The sequence below is a fragment of the Meleagris gallopavo genome, chromosome 8, assembly GCF_000146605.3.
Source record: "Meleagris gallopavo isolate NT-WF06-2002-E0010 breed Aviagen turkey brand Nicholas breeding stock chromosome 8, Turkey_5.1, whole genome shotgun sequence".
Taxonomy (NCBI): Eukaryota; Metazoa; Chordata; class Aves; order Galliformes; family Phasianidae; genus Meleagris; species Meleagris gallopavo.
In genome coordinates, this window is record NC_015018.2 from 21,818,861 (window position 1) to 21,840,249 (window position 21,389).

General features: G+C 40.8%; 1 protein-coding gene across 1 annotated transcript in view; it reads right to left on the reverse strand.

The window, feature by feature from the left end:
- The window catches only part of LCOR (ligand dependent nuclear receptor corepressor), a 56,615-nt gene that overhangs the window by 23,240 nt on the left and 11,986 nt on the right, over positions 1–21,389 (reverse strand). Inside the window, exon 2 of the mRNA XM_031554469.1 lies at positions 17,138–17,230. The gene's annotated coding sequence lies outside the window, so the exon portion shown is untranslated. The remainder of the gene's footprint in view (positions 1–17,137; positions 17,231–21,389) is intronic.

The window sequence follows — 21,389 nt, forward strand, 5'->3', positions numbered from 1 at the left end:
TTTAGACAATTCATTTTCTTCCAAAGGAATATACTCAACTGAATTCTTCTTAAAGGATTCTTTCCCCAATTTCCTTACCTCTGGTGCTTTTGACATTACCTATCTACAGCTTTTCACCAAAAAAGAAAAATAATAATGAGCTCTGCATGCTAGCAAATAACAGCCAAGACCACTTCACTGGATACAAACATTCCAGATAGAGCCACAGACTTCTTCTGTAGTGACAGCTCTGTCAGTTTTCTTATGAGACACAACGACAAATTAACTGCAATTAAGAAGAACACTTCAAGTTTAACTCATCTGAATGGACAGGTCTTATATGTACCACAACCTTTCAGAAGTTAGAGGCCACAAAAAAATAAAGGCTTGGAAACCACGTATCATACGTCTTCTCTATGAAGGATAAAGCCCACAGGGGAACTGGGAATTACCACATTTGCAGATCAGCCAAATGGAGCTCACTGAGTTGGGCCCCACAGAACATGATCTGTTTCCTTTTGCTGTGAGTATGCTGCTGGAGCTGCTAACTCTGTCTTTCATGCTGTCAATGTACATGTGTTAATGATCTGGAAGCAGTTCCTTAGTTAACTAATTATTCTCTCTGATCATACAAGTGAAACAATTGTGATATTGTTATTTTGCTTTCTATGATGGAAGAAAAAATTCTAATTTTTACAAGTGTGATGTTACTGCATACAACCCTTTGGATATGGGCAAAAATAGGACCGGAGATTTTAGCTCCTAACTTCCTATGTGTTTTACTGACGTTCTTAAGCGAATACACTCAAGTCTACTCCTCTATCAAATACCATCTTGTATTTTGGCTGGCAAAAAAACTCCATGCATTTGCAAGTAGAACTACTGCTACAAATAAATTAATCTCTTCAGAATACTTAGCAGATGGTTTCCCCTCCTTTGAAGAATGCCTGTAATTGAATCTGATTGCTTGGAAAAGCAAGAATTAGCATCACTGAAAGGGGTGGGAGAATAAGGGCAGTTTTCTTTCCCAAACGGCTCAGCCAATAACCTAATCAGGGTGTCCAGCTCTCATCCTCCAGTCCAGCACCAAGGTCTCCTTAAACACAGCCACCTGCCTCCTGAGTTACAGGGCTTTCTTACAAGCAAATCCAGAAAAAAACCAAGATCTTCATTATTTTTCAACCTGTTAGAACAAGTGCCTACATATCACCCAAAGATAAGAGCTGATTACACTGATTATTTCTCCAATAGAGGTGTCAGCCAGAGCCCCAGAACACAGAATACTGCGTGGCTGTGGCTATCTTGCTCCCAGCTGCACCACCAATGACACATCTTTTAAGTCTGTCCCCACTATTATGTAGGCACAAACCCAGATGATCCCATCCTACTCAGTTCTTTTCATTAAAAAGTGAAAAGAAGCACATCAACAACAAAAAAGCAGATCAGAAGTTGAGGCACAGAAAACACAACTGCAATCATATTACACACAGGAACAGACAGGTCTTAGTAGTTTTAGAAGCTTAAGCCTTCAACTCCTTCAAAACAAAGAGTCAAAGTTATCATCACAAATGACAAATACTGGATGAAAGAGATTTCCAAATAAAATTGGTACCATTCCCAATTTAATTCAGGCCACCAGCAGACGATGTCCATCATCTGGCTGAATATCAAATGGAGTTACCAACTTTTGAGTAACAATGAGATCTCAGGCTTTATTTCAAATGATGACTGTATCAAATTCATACTACCTGAAGACCTCCTTAAGAGAGCTCCATATTTATCTCCACAAGCTAGTTACATAAGCTATGGCCAGCAGGGCAGCAATTCAGCATGCCCACAAAGGAAAGGAGACATTCCCACCTTGCCATCACCCACAGCTAACACACCAAGCACTCACAAGGTCTCAAAGGAGCCATATTCTTCATTCTCTCTTTCCCACAAAACAAACAAACAAAAAAAACCCCAAACACCACCAGCACAATAGAAATGTTAATACTGAGGGGGAGCAGGAAAAGAGGAAAAAATTTCCATGTACTCTAAAGCAGACTCAGATATCTCTTGGCCCAGAGCAAGAAGAATCACCAGGATTAACAGAGGTCACAAGTCTGGTTTGAACAGACTGCTTTACCTCTGTTCTCTGCTCCTCCATCCCCCAAACAGCCAGTGATATCTGGACACACAGCAAACACTCATATGTGCAAAGCACTCCTTGCTGTCTCTATTTATCAATCAGCTGTTAGTAAAAGGGTTTAAAGAAGCATTTTTGGCTATTGAAATGTAAAGTGACAGATATGGGTTTTATTTATAAAACTTGTTCTACCAAACCCATTGTGACTGACATTAATGCAGCCTTTGTTAACTCACATTCGTCTCTGGGCAGATCAAAACGTATAATGTCCTTCCCCTCACCTCATGCTTTTGGCAAATGATGCTGCATGTCCCTGCTGCATTCTGCGTCATTTTATGTGCACAATCCTAAAACATCCTTAGACCCAGATGCCAAAACTGCCCCATAGAGCAATACCAGATCTGACCAAATCTGTGTCCTTCTTTTGTCCATTTAAAAATCATCACACAGTACAATAGAGGAGCAGCTATTTCCAGCATAAAAACACGTCTCTGGTTCTCAACGACAGAAAGCCTAGCACAGTGCAGTGCAAATATAAATAGTGACATCTCAGCTTTTGACCAAAAGGTTATGCAGAAGTTGGAGGAGGATAAGACAAGCATGTCTAATCCGCACTCTATACGGTGTTCCCAGTCTTCACCTAAATAATGGGTTTTCAGAAGCTTTTTCTCAGTTATTGTGGGCCTATCAGGATGATGAGATGTAGGCAGTCTTTCTAAAGATCTACCCACACATCGTAAGACTCTCCTAGCCTACAAGCAGACTGACCACGCCATAAAGTTCATTCCTGAACTTACCTGGAATTATGCTCAATGCTGAATTTTGTCTTTATATGAAGTGACGTAAGTCAAATAAGACAGAACTCCTAGCAGCATAAGTACACGCAGAGCTTACCTGCTGTCAGCCTCAAAGCATTACGCACTACGCCTATTCTAAATGCAAGCATTTCTAATCCTCCTCCCAATGCCTCAACAAACAGTGTAATATAAAAAAATGCATAAACTGGCAACATGGCAAGTCCCCCTGTTAACAAGAAGGTGCTTCCTTTATGAACAAACCATGAGGTCATACGTTAGCTGCTGCAGAGGGAAGGGCGATTGTGTTTCATTCACAAGTCTACTGAGAACCCCTCTGCACTTACAGTTACATTGTGCAGGAAGAAGTAGCAGTTAAGAGATCCAGGAAATGATGTTTTCCCAAGACAGATGAGCCTTCCTTCTTACACCATAGAGCAATCAGTATTTCAACACACAGGCTGAGCAGCAATCACGTACAGCGTGGTAACCTTTGTTTCATACACAGCTATAATCTGGTTAGGAAAACAAACTACAGGTGTAAAATGTTGGCAAAGCTGACCTGCCCACATTTAGGCTGTGACATGTTATAAACAAGCACAATAGCAAACCTACCATACACACAAGCCCTTTAATAAAAGGATATGGCCCACAGGGAAAGAGATTCCAAGATAGGGAAGGAGCCTCTAGGTGGTTAAAATGGACCACATTTCCATACTGAAGATAAGCCCAGTGTCTGACTGTGGTAAGCATACACAAGCCACAGTTTGGCTCCCTTGGGAAGAGTTACATGATCCCAACAAGATCTTTTATAAAGAACTCAAAAAAACAACAAGAAAAAACACAAAACAACCCATAAACCAAATTAAAAAAAAAGTCACTACACACACACACTGAAAAAAAAAAGTCTTCATCACGTACCACAGAGCAAAAGTTGCAGAGAAAAAGTCTCTTCATTAATGTGTATTAATTTCAGAAAGTCTTTTTACAGAGGAGGGGAGAGGTGTAGGTGGCTGCAGGTTTTCTGTGCTCAGTTAAGTAGGAGCAGCAAACTCCCTCCCTTTGTCCCTCCCCTACAACTACGAGCTTCACACATCTGCATTGTTACCTTCACTTTTTCTCTTCTCAGGCAGCAGAAAAGACAATTTTCATCAAAAGACCAATCAGAAACACCTTCAGGCTCACAGTCTGTAAATCAGAGGAATAGCAGATTACTTCATATTCATAAACCGCGACATAACTGGAGCCAAAAGAAAAATGCCAAATTAAATACCTGTTTCACAACATTCTTGCCTGCATTCTGAGGATGCAAGCTTCATTTCAGCCATATTTCTAAATCCCCAGATTACCAAACCGTATACATTTCATCTATGCACAACAAATATGTGTGTTCTTTTTTCCTGAGCACTGCCAAATACACTCCCAGCTACATAAAGATGAACGCACACTCATTAGTAATTTTAGCCAATATGAAACTAACTGTGAGCACTGCCTGGGGGAGGGGGAAAAGCACAAATCACCACGGTAACACACATTTTCTAGAGGCAGAGCTGGGGCTGCTTCTGTCATTAGAAATGCAGAACAAGATACAAACATAGAGATTGAATACCTTTAAACAAACTGAGATCTTTTAATAATCCAGGTCCAAACAGGCCTTCTAGAATACTTTCAAACCCTAAAAGCAAATAAAAGAATTGTTAGCTTTCTAGATTAAGTACGTCACTACAAGAATATTCACAATAGCAGTTCTATATTTATCTGTTCCAAGAACAGAGCTCAATGTGTTTTCTCTTAGCATTACAAGACGCATGGGTCAACGTGTGATGACTGAACTACTGACAAAGCACAGCAGAATCTAGAGCCCCCTGACTCCTGCACTTAGCTGGGTTAAAAACAAAAAACATTACGACACTGAAATAGGCCATTTTGAAAAGAAAATGGGAAGTTTTAGGTTCGGCAGTGTGCTTCACAGCACCAGGTAACTGCGACTGGGAAAAATTATCTTGCTTAAGCCTCAAAGCAGAAGAAAGGTATGCTTTTGCAATTAGAAATAACATTATAATACATCCTTCCATGGCAGAGTGGCATTTGGCTACTTTCCTGCATTTCAACAAATATTGTAAGCAGTGTTTTCTGCAGTTACAGGTTTGAAGAGAGAAAATTAAAAGGAAAGGGATTCAGCAATGCCATGCCCCTAAGGAACCAAATTCTAATCACTAACACACTCGTGTCAAAGATCTGCATCTAAAATACAGTCTGATTTACTTCAATGCCATGATTGATGCCACACTTAAAATAAACCTAACCAATTTAGTTTATTCTAAAAGAGGGAAAGCCTTTACTGAAATTACTGCCATTATTTGGAAACGTTAAATCAATATTGCACTAAACTCCTGCTGGCAGTAAAACCTACAGAGCTATCAACTACCCAATACTATGGAGAAGCCAAGTTAACAAGAGTGAAATGAAAAGTACAGAGATTATTTTGAGTGGCACAGACCAAGTCCACCTCCTTACAAAAACGTATTTCCACCATGGCCACAAAGCCCAGGATTATCACTTACTGCGTTTCCTTCCCTACTCCTGCAATACATTTGCACTGGGGGTTTAACGACAGTTTGTACAGAACTGGGTAACTTCTACTTGCCTGAGTACGAGAGATGCAGAAGAAATAAAAGAATTTTCTTAAGAGATGAAAATGCAGCTTTAAATTTAGAGAAACTTGCACGGGTGAATCAGGGACAGACACACTACCTGAAAATGCCCTTTTAAGAAACCACTTCAATGGACTGTGTGCTATGAAGGAAATCAGTTATTTCACTCGGAAAAAAAAAAAAAAAAGACAATAATAAAGTAACTCAGTCTATGCATAGATCTAACGGTTGTTAGACAACAGTCTTGGCTTCAAAAGAAAGGGATAAGCAGCATCACATTTGTCTGGGCATCAGCAAGACTTTTGGTGCACTTACATCACCACACACAAGATGCAAAACCCTGTGGAATTTGTAGTTTGCAACGTGACTTCAACAGCCAAAGCACTGCCAGAGCATAAAACCATCCTTGATCTAACACCTCTAAGAGGCTGACACTGAAAATCTCATCTCAGAAAGCACTGAGCAGAGGACAAACAAAGAAAAAAGTGAAAGAGCAATGGTAAAATTATAGCCAGGAGTAAATAGAAACAGGGGAGATACCACTAAACAAGGTGGAAAAGGAGAAGCCAAAAAACTATCCACCCCATTGAACAGCACCTTGTCAGGCAGAGAAGAAGCACTGCCTCCAAAAAAAGCCAACTCAGGCTTCGGGAAGTGGCAGCAACAGTGGGAAAGGGCGACCAACCTGACCTAGAAGAAAAACAGGAGAATCAGGGAATTGACCCAGAGGTTTATAACGCTGACCCTTCCACGTGCAGCGACCCCTCCGAACTTGTACCTGAAATGAAACAACCAACCAACCTCATTCCTTATCCTTCCGTTCAAAATAGAATGCATATATAAATAAATAAAAACCAAGGGAGCGCAGAATTTTACTCAAACTCACCACTCTTAAAATAGTAACCGCCAGTGACTCATGCCCCACAGTTTGCCATGCACGCAATCGCACACTGAAGTCCCTGCCAAGTTTTACAGCTTGGATATTGTACAATCATAGTTTGCTAGCCCACTGTTCTCAGTGATGCTAATGCCACTCGGTTTTTATTAATATTAAATATTGGATTTAGCAGTTGCATAGCAACAGCAGAACATCTTATGTGCAATGCTTGACATTAAAAAAGGCAAATAAGGGAGGCATGAATGTATTCAAAAATTATACTAAAGACTGGTGAAACTGCCGTGAAGCCAAGCCCTATTCCCCCCAAAAGCAAGGTGCAACGCAGTAAAGACAGTCTAAGCCCTGCCTTGTAACACTCAGTCATTTAGGGCTCCAAAAGAACAACTGTGTGCTCTGTACGGTTCATCATGCATAATACATCGAAAACAAAATCTTGAAAAAGGAGCCGCCTACTTTTTATAGTATTTTTCTCTCCATTGTCACTACTGTTAGAAGCTTGAAAAGAACATTTCTTTTCCCACCGATTGTCCCTTTGGCAGACGATATTTTCCTGCATTTCAAATGAAACAGAAATTAACATGGCTGCCTCTGCTAAATTCCTGTTTTGATGTTTTCATCACCTGCACTTCAGCGCCTGAGCCTTCCCAGCAGGGCCAGTGGGACAGCTGCAGGACAGCAGAATGACACCAAAGGAAAAGAGGTGAAGACACCAATATTCTAGGGGCTTCTGCTTTCCACATCCATCATAATTAAAGCAGCCACGCTTTTAACCTTTATGTTACTGGTGACCCACTAAAAGAAAAACATATTTTGGGTGTTTCCGTAAAAATTTAGATATATATATATATATATATGTATACTTTTAATAAAAATGAAACATCTGCAAAGCTTTAAAAAAAGCTCTCCATCTTAGTAGGCTTTGCAGTAAATGGAGAGTTGGCAAAAATTAAAAAAAAAATTAAAAAACAGAAGAACAAAGAAAACTCTTTGTATTGAAGCAAAAGTGGAATATGCTGTTAAATTCACAGATGTTACACACATTATTTACAATTTGGCAATTATTGGCTCTAAAAGTAAAGCAGTATTTGAGAAACTCTATTCTCTAAAATATCTTCTGACAAAAAAAGTAATCAGAATATGGATGTATCATTTTCAAACTGAGAGCACCATGTATAGAAAATCAAATTTAAAAAAAGTTGAGCATTCAGTTTCCTGCATGGTCAAATTTCACTACTTCATTTTCATCTTTTCTGACACTTTCATCCTCCCTCCCATAACCAAATACTTCAAGGCACAAATATAAACTTTAAATTAAGTTTACTGGCTCACAGTTTAAGAGCACAACAGCTTATCTTTGAGCCCTGAAGAGATCCAGTTGGAGCATCACACTGCCTTTTGCCTTACAGCTGAGAGCTCTTCCATTGACTGGGAAGCCTCCGGGCTCCTGGAGAAGCTAGCAGAGAAGCTGATGGTTGAGGAGAGGACTTCACTGGCTGCATGGATTAACCAAAGACACATTCTCCCCTTAAAAGTCAGAGATAGCCAGGTGTGGGTACATTTCTGGACTGTCACTGACACGGTCGTCACAAGTTTTGCTTCTCAAACAATGCTTTTTCCCTTGAAACAGCACAGCTTAAACATGCTATTTAATATTCTCTACATAATATGCACATATGTCATCAAAGCAGTAAGGCATAAACCACTTAACAGGAGCCAGATCTGAGAGCAGTAAAGAAAATAAAGGGGTACAGTTTGTCTTTACTGTTTGCTACTACATACATTGTTAAAGATATCCAAGAAAAAATATATATTACTTTAAAAGAAATAAAATAAAACACCTCCTCTTTGTGCTTGTAGTCACAGTCAACAGGCTGGAGGAGCAGCAGAGGGACGTAGAGAACATGCCAAAACCCAGAAGTGTTACAAAGGTCCGAGCAAAGAGACACACATGGATTTAAGGTAAGCAAATATGAAACCAAAAAGAAGGCATTTATGCATATCAGCTTTAAGAAGTCTATAAGAACATGGTGGTACATTAAACTTTCAATAGAAAGGCATAGAACACTGTTTAGCAACAAAACCTATCAGTTATTTCACATTCCTCAGTTAACCGCCTTCAAACGCTACTGAGGTGGGTGGTTCCTTCTGTTTGTTTGCTTGCTTGTTGTTGTTTGGTTGGTTTTTAAATGGAAAAATGGTTATCCATCTGAAATGTCAAAACATTGAGCAGACAGGTACTGAGGTTTCAACTTGCTAAAGGTTTTCAAGATCCACAGAACAGCTCACTAAGGAGTTAACAGTAGAAATGGTGTCAGTCAACGTGGGCTCATGAAAAATATTTAATTTTAATGTTATGAACCTGAAAATGTGATTAGCAGTAACAGATTTGCTATAATGCTATCAAATACATGAAACATTTTTGGCATGGTACCAAATATTTTGACCGTAACCAACCAAAAATAAAAATCAGCCCAATACACAGATTAAAATTAAGTGACAGTTCCTGAAATGCTTATGTTAATGGGAAATTACTGCAGTGAGGTCCATCAGGTATTGAATCTTGGCCCTATGCCATTCAATATTTTGGTCACTGGCTTGGAAGAAAGCAGTCGCGAAATCTGCAGGAGATAGAAAGATGGAAAGAGCAGTAAACAGCAGAGGGGCCGGGTCACTTGGGCTGCTCACCAAAGTAAATGCAGTCAAACACTGCTTTGGAAGGGGAAAGCTAGAGAAAGCCAGAAAACAAATCCGGAGAAAAGAACAAATAGCTTCTCAAAGACATCATGAGATCCAGTGGCTAAAACTGAAAGCTGGTCAAGCTCAGCCAGATGTAAGGCACCCTCAGTTTTACACGGGCACACCAAGACAGAGCACAGCACACGACCAGCACAATGCTTTCCCTGGGCAAGGGGGTCTGGCTGTGGCACTTTGGGAAGCACAGGCTGACCACCAACATTCCCTCCGTACTCTGTCCCTACTTACATTCATAACATCTGGAATCTCATCAATGAGTAGGAAGCAGTCACTACCAGCAGATGAGGCTTTTACTGGTTTTCTCATGACAAGATTTTCTGGTCAAGACTGGATATATTTATCCACAGCTATGGGATTTGAAGCAGAAACTAATTCAAAAAAAAAAAACCCTACAATCTATGTGTAACATGGGAATTCTGTCCCTTTTAGGACAAAAAAATCTATTAAACTTGAACATTTCAGTCACAGGCATCTTAATAGAAAGGCAAGACCAAGCAACAAGGGAGGGGGAAAACAGTCACAGGACAGTTATTAATATACAGCAAGTCTCAGGACACACATATAATTATACAAGTTGCTTTGCTGCTCGAATAAAGGAATGTTCACATTTCTCACCTATGATGAGAAATCTTTTTTATCTGAATGGAGTCAAACTAAACTATGAGTGAAAACAACTTTATCTCTGCTTCCTGGGGAACAAAGGCTGAAATGTTTTAGTTTTTCCTAAGTCGACATTTCTGCATTTTTGTTAATGAAATTCCACTTCTTGGGAACTTACTGTAGACATCCCTGCTCCAAAGACAACAGATGCTTTTGTAAACACAATGGCTTTCCAGGGACCTTAGACATCAGTAATCTGCTTCTGTAAGAACACAGACACATGCACACAGAAGAAAAGGACAACCTGCTGAAGGACGTTTAGGTAGGAACTGTTGAGAAGTAAGACTGCAACCAAGCCCTGTAGGACAACACTTAGCTCTCCTATTCCACTAGAAGACCTTGGGAACACAAAACACAGTATGTGGTATCATTGGCTGAAGCCCTTGAAGCTCAAAAGGAAAAGAATCCTCCTGCCCTAAACTAATATATTTTCCACTGAAAAACTAGCTTCTCCAGGAGGAAAGCTTCATGAAGAAGCCAACAAGGCTTGTGTTCTGTCCAACAGCCCTTCACTGTTACTTTACCTTACCATAGTAGGAAGCTGGAAAAAAAAAAGGGAACAAAAACTACTGAGGCAGTAGAGAAGTACTGCTGATAGCAAGTGCTTCTGACTACCCATTCTGCCAGATTTCCTTCACGTTCCACCCACTGGACTGGAGATTTACCGAAGAAGTTGCAGCAGGCCAGCCCTGTTCTTCTCTTCAAGCATCCCTTTCAAGCAATTCCTTTTCCTCTGAGAATCAAGTCTAAGTGCATTTCCTCTGATGGAGTATCAAACTTGCAGTAAGGCATTTAAAAGTTAATGAGCTAAGCACAACAGAAAGACAGCTATGTATCCATCAACAGTGCCACAAAGCTCGTGTCTTCACAACAGGAAAGAGCCAAGACAGATCTCCTAGAAGATGCACCTGAAAGAAGACCATCCCTCTTGCTGTGCGGAGAGAACTGAGAGGCAGAATAAGCAGCTTATTGAGCAGTTTTGTGGTGCAAGAAACTGAAATGGGTCTTCTCTAGAATGCGACTCTAGCACTGATACTGGTAGAGAGCTCACCAGTCACAGCAAGAGAAAAATCATTCACAAAAGGAAAACAGACAAGGAAAAACCCAATAAAATAAACAGAAGGGATAAGTTATAAAGCTTGCTCAAAAGCACAAATGGCATAACATGGATCATCTCCTGACCCCTGCCCGAGGGGGTTTTCTGGGATTTGTTACCAAGCCAAGAATAACATTCAGGTTACGCAGAATTCAAGACAAGATGAGGATTTCTCGCCATGGCTGTCTCAACACCACCCCCAAGCTACAGCAGTTGCTCTGAGTTTGAATCTCCACATAGATTTGCAGGGGTGGGAAGACCCTCCAATGTGCACACACTGCACCGTTAATCTGGCTGGTTGATCAGGTCAGGGTGCCGGGCTCTTGGTTTCCAAGTCAGCTGCAGACTGCGAGGTTTACTAAAAGGTGGTCTGGTTTCCCCCACAGCCACTCACCACCAAGGCAGGGCATAACTCTGAAGTGTTTCCATGTGCACACTTGCATTTTATTACCTTGGGAAATAAAGCAGAGCACACAGACATCACAGAAAGATAACTACCCAGTTACCATCTCCTCTTGAAGCAAAGGCAGCTTTCTCAATGGCAGCATACAACTTAGTAAAAACATACACTGCTCACTTTTTATTTTCTTAGATCCATCTCAATTCAAAAATTGTGCTCTTATTTCTTTGACTTCCAAATGTGAAGTTTCAGTGGTAACCAGATGCAACTTCCAATGGGGAGAAACTCTACCAACAAGTTTAACAGATCCAAAGAGCCAAACAGCCCAAGAATGAGAGCACTCAATAGCACAAAACATCAGAGAACAGAAGTTTGAGAAATGTTTGGGATTCTGACAATCTTGAAGCAATTTTTTCCTATCCAGCACAGACAAGCTGTTAGGGTTTCACTGCCAGGCAAAATTAGGGGGACATCACTACCTGCCAGCATTTGCCTCCATACATCATGCTACCCCAGCACAGGGTAGTAACAGCCCAGCAGTAGATGGAATTGCTCTGACTGGAAAGTACCTCCCACAGAAGAGACAGCAGGGTCAGTTCACTGCTCTGCTTCATTTCATAGCCACAGTAATGTCCATGCCACAAAGTCGGGTGTGCAGGCGAGGAACAGACTGCCACAAGCAGAGTATTGGTATGGTAAAAAGCATGCCAAAGGTGCAAGTTAAACTGACTGCGACAATAGCTCTTCTTCATATTTCCCAGCGTTCCTATTTAAACGGGTTTCCTTATCCTAGCAACTCTGTACTGACCCACATCATTCTGTCTGCAAGGCAGCCACCCTGTGAAACCAGAGCAGCTGAAACAATTCAGCTAGAAAACAACCCAGGAATGGTAGGCACAAGCTGCTGAACCCACCTAAACACAGGCCATCAGCAGCAAAAGCATTACTGGAGCAAAATGATGGTTTAGAAAACACTTGGAGTGTGTCTTAGTTTCACCTTTTTTAACAGATCAGTTAAATCATCATTTATTACTAGCTTAGCTCAATGCATTATATCTTTTCCTATGTTTTGATCTCAGGTTATACACAGTCCTTCACCATCTCCACCTCTACGACAAAGAGAGAGAGACTCAAATACATACAAAGTCTGCAAAGTGATTCTACTCAGAAAACTAAATATAGTTGCATCACCCATCATTTAAAATCTGATGATGATCAGGAAATGACAAGGACCTGTGAAAGTTTGCTGAATGCTTCTGAACTGAGAGGCAGCTTTTATCTTACAGGTAAGCCAAGAGGCATTTGACTCTGTTATCTGTGACTGTAAGAGTCTATGTTATGCTAAAGGAACCTCTGGCATAAGCCATTACATAATTGCCTCAATGAAGAAAAGGCCTTCTGACTCCAGCTAACTGACAGCTTCCTGACAATTCTTAAGACATGCAAGGATACACCACTTTATCAAGTCAAGTGATTGTTTTACTACAACAATAGTGAGAAGAAGGATCTCCATCGCAGAAACAAAGCTGAATCTTGACTACAGTAAAGTACACCTGACATCCTAAGGCTTCCCAGAAACTCTGGAAAGCATCCGTAGCCCTTTCAGACCGATGGTTCAGTCTCAACTGGGGCAGAAATGATGATTTAGGTGAAATCGTTGGGTGTTCCAGGCAGTTAACAGAAACAAGGCAGGATCATTAGAAGTGGGGACAGAAGGGAAGCTATTCACCTTAAATTAAATAATTAAAAATAAATCCATACACGGAGAAAAGGTTCGTAAAACCAAAAGACTTAGTTACAGAACACAGTATCACAACAAGTTATCAGAGCTGAAACTGTGTTTCAAAATGTACCTTAAGCGATGCCTCTGTGCGCCCACAAAGCAGGCAGCAAACACAAAGGGAGCTGCTGAGCCTAAGAACCCAGCCAGCTTCATGGCCCTCAGCATCACAGTAGCAAAAGCACAATGGTACAAAGTAAGCACACTGTAACTCTCACACACAGCACAGTCACTCTTGTGCCAGGAAAAATAAAGGGCGCAGAAATCTCCCTCCTTGTCCTTCACTGAACACCTGAGGTTGCACCACAGTAACAAAGAAGCCGGAGCCCTGACCCTCCTTTAGATGTTGAGAAGTAAGCAGGGCTGCTGACAACTTCGTAACGAAAAGCCAAACTTCTGGTGCTGAAATAAGTTGTGGGAACTGAAATTGCCAGATGTGAGGGAGCATTACTAGGAGCAGAGAGCTTTCTTCTAAAAAGGAAAACCTACACAGAGATACAGGAGACTTGCAGTAAGGAGTGATGAAAGTCTGACCCTTGGTGCTCAATGGAAGTTTTCCTCAAAGACAAAGTCACCAATAAATCTCTCTCACTTTTACTGAGATGCAGTGTTTGCCATCACTTCATGTAGCAGTTCTTACTAATCTTTCAGCTTCAAACACACATCAGTTCCATAAGCTATTCCTGCAGATATGCTTCATGGGAGAGGCACCCAGTTTCTGTGGGGTATTTTGCACTTTACTACAAGTGGGATTACAGTGAGTTTTTCTTCCTCCTTGACAGCAACATTGGATAGAAGAAAAGATGCTTAACGTTGTTCTTGTTTCTATCCACTTTTCCCCTTTCACTGGGGATATAAACAACTGAACAAGCGCATACAGAAGAAAAAAGGAAGAAAAAACACCTTTTTCCCCCTGCATTATTTCTAGACAGAAACAATTTCCTGCTGTAGTCCAGTTATGCCAGCAGGAACAAGTGGCAGGACCAAGGACATCTGAGATAACAACACTGCTGAAAACAAGACCTCCACGTGACTTTCTTGTGCTGGGATTGTCTTCTTCGGGTGGGAGGGAGATGCATGAAACAGGTACTGGATCAGAACTGAAGATCACATTCAGAACAAAAATCTTCATATTTGGGTTGATGCAGAAGTAACACGACTGAGAAAACATCCCTTATGATGGCCATGCAAGATACCAAAGTTACATCCAAGTATCTTTTCTTGGATAACTAAGTGAATTTGGTGACTACCAGCATATTTAACAGTTTCAATTGCACTTAGATGAGTCACATATGCATCACTTTCAGCTCCTACTATCATCTTTAAGTCTTCACCAATCCAAGTAGTCCTATGCAGTTTGACAAAGCTCAGTCTCCACCATGCCACTTATTCTGACAACCAGATTTCCATAATTCAGAAAGTCACATTACCTACAGCACTTGGCCTGAGGCAACCCCATCCTTCTCACAACTCTTGTTTTCCTTCTAGTTGAAGTTTGATGCTTGAAAGCAACATGTGCAATCTGAACCTGAGGAGAGATAGCAGTCCCACTAAGCTCCCATACGCTACATTTCTGAAACTCAGACTACAGCAGAATCTCCAATATACTCACAGTTAACCAAATTTCTATCCAGGAACATCAACAAAGAGACATCTGCAGGTCAGCCTTCCCAAACAGCAAGCCTTGTTTCGATTTTGCAGTGGAATCTCAATAAAAAGTAGTCTTAGTAGATCAGTTACTGCCTCAGGTCTGTTCAAAGAATGAAGGCCCTGTTCAGGATGTTTTGCAGATCTTCAAATGATTCTTCCGTGGTAAGACAGTGAAGGCAAACTGGGTGCACACTCAGCCTTCTAAGAAGCTGCCTACCACAAACTGCTTGTTCAAAATCTGAATTCAGTTTTCCAGGTAATATACAAACAAAGCTTCTCAAGCTTGGTATTCCACATCGTGCTGTGCATCTGAATTCAATGGAGACCAAAGTATCTGTAACAACCTCAGTATGAAGATGCAACAGGAACACTCTGCTGTTTCTGCTTCACTAGAAAAGCTTCAGCTCTTCAGATGAGGGTCACCATCCACTTCTATTGTATCCAAAGCAGCTTTTTTTTGGTAACTTCTGGACAATCCTTGCAGAAAAGAATCCCATAAATGGATTTCCTAATCCCTGGCTAGGAGCTGCCAGCAGGACAACTGTATAAACAGTGAAGGAATTTGATACAAACTGCTTCTGCTGCTTACACACAAATCATCTGCTTCTAAATGATTTCAAGGCCAGAGTGGCACTCAGATATTCGAAGCTGCAAAGTAACCTCACATCTGTGACACTTTGCAACCATCTTCCCTGAAGTGCATTCTTTCCTACAGAATTATTTACACAGTATTTTATTACAAATTATTAAACGAGAGTATCACACACATCTAATGAACAAACACAACATGAAGAAAGAACAAGGAATTGCTGAAGACAGCACGTAGAAGCAAAGATAACTTCATGCACGTAGCCTACTTGACACTACCATCAGTTTCATACCTCCTGCCCTCTGCAGGTTATTTCTCTATAGCCAATGTTTTGTAAGCGTTCTTCAATACCAGAAATGTCTCCATGCTCAAGGAATATCAGACTTCTAGCATACACTGTGCTCCACATTTTATGAAATTAAAATAACCAATAGGACTTAATGAGTCTTGATCACTTTCAAGTTTTCAAGGGAACTCACAACAAACTTGCTTTCCCATAAAACCACTGGAGTAGCACCAGAAGGGTGAGTGAAGGAACTAACCATGGAAACCGAATGCAGCAAGATACCAAAGTGTTGCAAAACACTGCACTTTTCAAGCACGTGGTCTTCAGAGAACATTTGCCAGAAGTAACTAAGCCAAGGAAGAACTGCAGTCTTACCCAAATTTATCATCTGCACACAAAGCTGGTCAGTAGATGAAAATATAGAACTGTAACTAATTAATTCAAAGTGTTAGCCAAAAATACTGCTAAGAGCTTTAACAAAAGAAATTCAAACCACACACCAAGAAGTAGTCCCTTCTTTTAAAAGGGGACAAGAACAGAAGCTCACTGGAAAACAAAGGCTGCAGAGGAACCTGCAGAATCCACAGCTACACAGTGAAGATTGCCATCAGCATCTTGTTCACTTCAGTCATTTAAGTAGTTGCTTACAGTAGAGCTTCAATAAACAATTCCATTAAATGGTCATATTTGAATACGAGACATTCCAAGAAGTGATCAACTCAAAAATACATATTTTAAAAATAGCACGAGTTTAATGCTGACTTCTTAATCATTGAGCTGATAATTACCACCAGATAATTGCTTACATAACAGAAAGCATGCAATCTCTCATTTTACAATAAATGCACAATCACAAAATACATTTTAAAGGCAGCTGTGCTATCAGTTCTGCAAGAAACATCTTAGCATAGGGTTTTACTCCTCCAGATAACTGGTTCCTTAAAAGTTCCAGAGTAACATAACCTGCAATATGAGGATTAAAAATATATATATATATATATAGAAATACAGCGTGCAAAATCTTACAGTTACCTGATGCAAGTATTTCTACAGATAGTTGACTATTTCAAGTATTTCAAAATCTCTCCTAGGCTTGTATTCATTCATTCAGAAGTCTGAAGTGGTCTTTCATAAATATCTTCAACACAGTCTAAAGACTGTGTATGTTCCTGGATTAACCTACAGTTAATCTTATTAGACAAAGAGCCAAGATTTTCAAGAATGAACGCTAGAGCTGTAACACTAAATAAAGCTGGCTCATTTCAAAAGCAACCAGGAAATTCTTCCTTCTCCTGCACCCATTTTGAAGTCATCAATAAGCAGCAGTCAGACTGCAGAAAAACTGTTTCTACCAGCAGGCTTCTGAATATGCATAACGCCAATAAAGCTAATTACATTTCAAAAATAATCTACGTGCAATTAAGATACTGGCAACATTTTAATGCAAAAAATGGTTTAAGTATACTAACATCCTAGTCTTGGGATATCCAGTCAAGCTACGCAAAGAGATGCGTTTGTCCCTTGCATACTCCCAAATGTGGAAGTAGGATCAGAAACTGGATCTGGAAGAAAGGGTAAACAGCATGTTAGTTAATTCACAGAGGATACTACGTTCGGAGATGTTGCAAACATTAGCGAATACATCAATGCCCTGAAGAGAAAATAAAGTCACTTTTGAAACAAAAACTTTGTGGAAAATAACTTCAAACACTCAGTGGAGAGGAAACATGGGGGATACAGGAAGAAAGAGTAAAATGAAAGAAACCTAGAAGCAGCAAGAGCAGACAGTCAGCTGAATATTTGCAGTGAAAAACAGTTCGGAGTTGCAGAAGCATCAAACAGAGCAGGGAAATTAAAGTTCTTTCTGCAGTCTTTTGAGTCGGTAACAATAGCCATTTCCTAACACAATTGCCAGGGACTGAAAAATTCCCCTTCACTCCCAGCAAGTGGAAAGCTCTTCTCAATGGCAAATCAAGTTCTGCAGGAGGTAGGGTTTAATTTTTTTAAGCAAAGTTAACATACGGTTAGCATAAGCCTACGCAGCAGGTTTTTCCAGTACTTCTGCTGCGCGAGGCTTTGTGCAGGAACAGGAGGAAGCTAACAAAATGAATCCACTCTTACAGGTGCAACTCAACCTTGCATTGTTCAGGTTTATTCATGTGGTCCCCGAGCAAAGAAACCTAAACAGCTAGTTCAACCGCTCACAAGAAGAGAATTAAAACCTTTTATCCTTCACTTCAGCCTCCAAGTTACTTTTCTGAGAACAAGGATTTCCACTGGTCCGTGGCAGTGGATGTCTGCACTACGCAGTTGTAGGGCCAAGCTAAAGGCAGTTGGCTCTTTCCTCCTGTTGACGGCCTCCAAGAGCCTTCCTTCTCCCCTGCACCTCCTAAGCTCAAACGCAGCAGGTTAAGTAACCACTGTGATCTCTGAGGACTGTCAAAGCCTTTGCTCTTCAGGAAGGCTTCCAGGCACCAACTGCAAAACATTTACTCTACTTCATTCCCAAATAAACAGAACGGAGTTAATTTTGCAGGACCTGTTACCCTCAGTAACAAGGTTTCAGTGAAGAACCAAGCGCTTTATACCCAGGGCAATGCACAGATCAAAATGGGAAAGGAAAGAAAAAGTAACGAAAAAAACACCACAAAAGAACAAAAAACCCCTTTCAATAGAAGCCATATTTCTGCCTATCATGTCACTGCTTTTTAGAACAAGCTCCACAAGGAGATTTATGCTCCAGTTTGCACACCATCATCACATCCAAACAGGAGACTGAAGGCTTTCCCTCTTGCCTCCTCCTGACAACTGCTAAGCTAAGTGATTTCTGAGGTAAGTCATCCTATGGCATCCTACAGCTTCTGCTTGTGATGTGATGGCAAGAACAAAGAAACGGTCCTTACTGCTCTCCCCCATCTCTGACAGACCGCTCATTCTTCCGTTTTCAATGGAGATTCCAACAACACACTGGCAAACACCCTGCAAGCCTGAGCCACACAAAATGTAACTCTACTGCAGCACCATTTTAAAGCAGTAGAGCAGGTCAGAGCTGAGAATCACCTCATCTCATGGAAGAGCTCCATGCATTGTAGGAAAATGCATGACTTAGCAAATGACCGAAATGAATCTTGTCCTTTTTGCACATAGACACATGGGCTAAGTATCTATCTGTCATCCCTTCTAAAAGATCAGTGCCAGCATGAGATAAAGCATATGGAGGCAAATTCTAGTCAAGCCTTTGGATTCAAAGCACATGAAAAGCATGGGACCTGAATATTCCAGTGAAGATGCAGGACTGCATGAGAAAAGAAAAAAAAAAAAAAAAGGAAGCTGGAGCCAGTCACAGCACATGCTGCAGGAGCTCTTGCTGTGTGCTGCTGAGAGCAGGCGAGCAGACCACGCTCAGGTTCCTGCTGGAGATCCTACAACACATACATGTCACAAACTCCAACAGGAGGCGACGAGGCCAGCTGCTGAACGGGCAAAGCTGTGATCAAGGAACAGCTCTTAACCCCAGCACACTCTCCCGAATGCTTTGCAAGAGTTGCCAGCTGACACATGGCAGCAAATGAATCCAGCACAGGTGCTGAACTGTACTAAGCTATACCCGTGGTTTTTTGTACATTCAAGACAATTCTGAACATTGTGCAAATGCAGAAAATCTCCAAATGAAGATCCCTGGTGAACGTGCCCCCTGAAAGGCTGACCAGCCAGAAAGCCCTGCCTGGCTCATACATCTTGTGGGCAGCCCAAGCTGATTCTACACTAGCCCATCTCTCCAACTTGCATCATAAAGAAAAAGGTGTACGACTGCTCTTATTTCTGTAAAGGCTAAAAGTGCAGGTCACCCAAACAGGTAAACAAAACCCTTAGCTTAAGGGATTAAGCTAACATGAACATTCAGAAGTATGCTAATTATTCTACTTTTGGGTTAGAGAGAAGATTACCATTATTCTGTACAAACCAGAATGAAGAAATTCCTATGAGATCCCTACAAGAGGACAAAGACAGCGAGATTCAGCTGGTTTGATCTCTGGAAGCTACTTTTTATTGACAACAGGTAATGATTCTAATGTCTTCATTATAGTATCAGTTTCTCTGTGATTTTCTATTAATGTTATTAAAATCAGCACACTGGATTACAGATTTACCTACTCACTGGGACGTACTGCAGTTTGAGGCACATGCACTAGGCAAGGCAGCATTGGGTGCAAAACGAAGCTTGTCCAACTCAAGTGCTTTAAAGGAAGGGGAAAAAAACACAACAGCAGCAAAATACATGCGTACAAAATACACTGTGTAAGTTAACTATGAAAAGCACAGTAAGACTGCTCAAAATTCCACAGCTCATTTATCTAAAGTTCCCAGAAGATGGATCACTGCTAACTGAAGACTACTGCTACGAGCAACTCCGCAGTGCCTTCAATGTCACGAAGCTACTATTGCCGATTACCTGGCACTTTAATCCACAATAAATCCACCTCTCTGCTGACAGGGCTGATCCCACTCATCCTCTCCACCCCCTAGATGCTCACTCATCTTGCATTTGCAAGGCAACACGACAAGGTGGTTCAGGGATCAGTACCACAAATTGTTGTCACATGAAAATCTGCTTCTGTTACACATTGCCTGGATGTTTTCTACTTTCCAGTCACAGGACAAAGGCTTCTCCTGAAGGATTTTCTATATTGGTGAGAATTAAACATCTGTAACTTCCCATATTGCTCATTAAGGTTAAGCAACATAAACATTGTTATTTATCAGAAATTAGTGTCCAAGCTACTGCCCAAACCTGTACCTAACATGAACGCAACGCAAATTCACACTTCAGCAAGGGCTGCAGGTGGATTTGCAGTTTCCTCAAAGTCATGCTGAAATGCATGATTACAGTTGCTCTGGTGTAAGGTGACTCAGACACATCCCTCTCCCTTAAAAAAGTACACTGAATTTTGCTTGTAGCATCTTCTGCAGATACTGACTCGAGCTGATGCATCCTAAGCTTAATGTCCAATATATTTTGATATTTTCCTCTAAAACAGTGATGTCTCAAAATGATTTCATTCCTTTTCAGAAACCTAACTTTCTACTGAGCTGTTTTCATTACTGTAACATAATCTAGGTTTTTTGTTTGTTTGTTTGTTTTAAAGATAGCACTATGTTTGGTTTGGAAAAAGAACAGCTTCTAGCTCAACAGCCAACACTGTGTTCTATCAAGTATTCTCAAGGACCATTTTCTGATGTAGTTTTTCCAAAAATAAAGGTTTTCTGATGTTGTCCGTAACTGAGGAACTGAAGACAATAAGGCTTTAGAACAACTTTTTCCAAATAATCTCTATTAGGCTTTCTAAGCTAAAACCAAGAAACAACAACAAAACACAAACCACAGCACCTGTTGCTCCGGCTGACCTCTCTTTCTTTCTTCTCTGGATTTCAGACAAACCTCCCAGCTAAACTAACTATACCATTTAGCATGGTACTCACAGCCCACTTATTCCAGAAACAGAACAAGAACTTCTGATTTTGTCCCAGATGCACTTTTGTCCTTCTTCAGTGCAAACAAACCAAGCAACTATACAGCTATTGACATTTATCATCTCCTTTCCTAAAAGCATTTTTTGTGAAGTTTGACCCTCACTTATGCTAAAGGTGGATTGCCAAGAGACCTAGTTTCAGAGAACTATTCACTTTCCTTCACTGGTTCCTGGAGGAAGGACTCCTGGG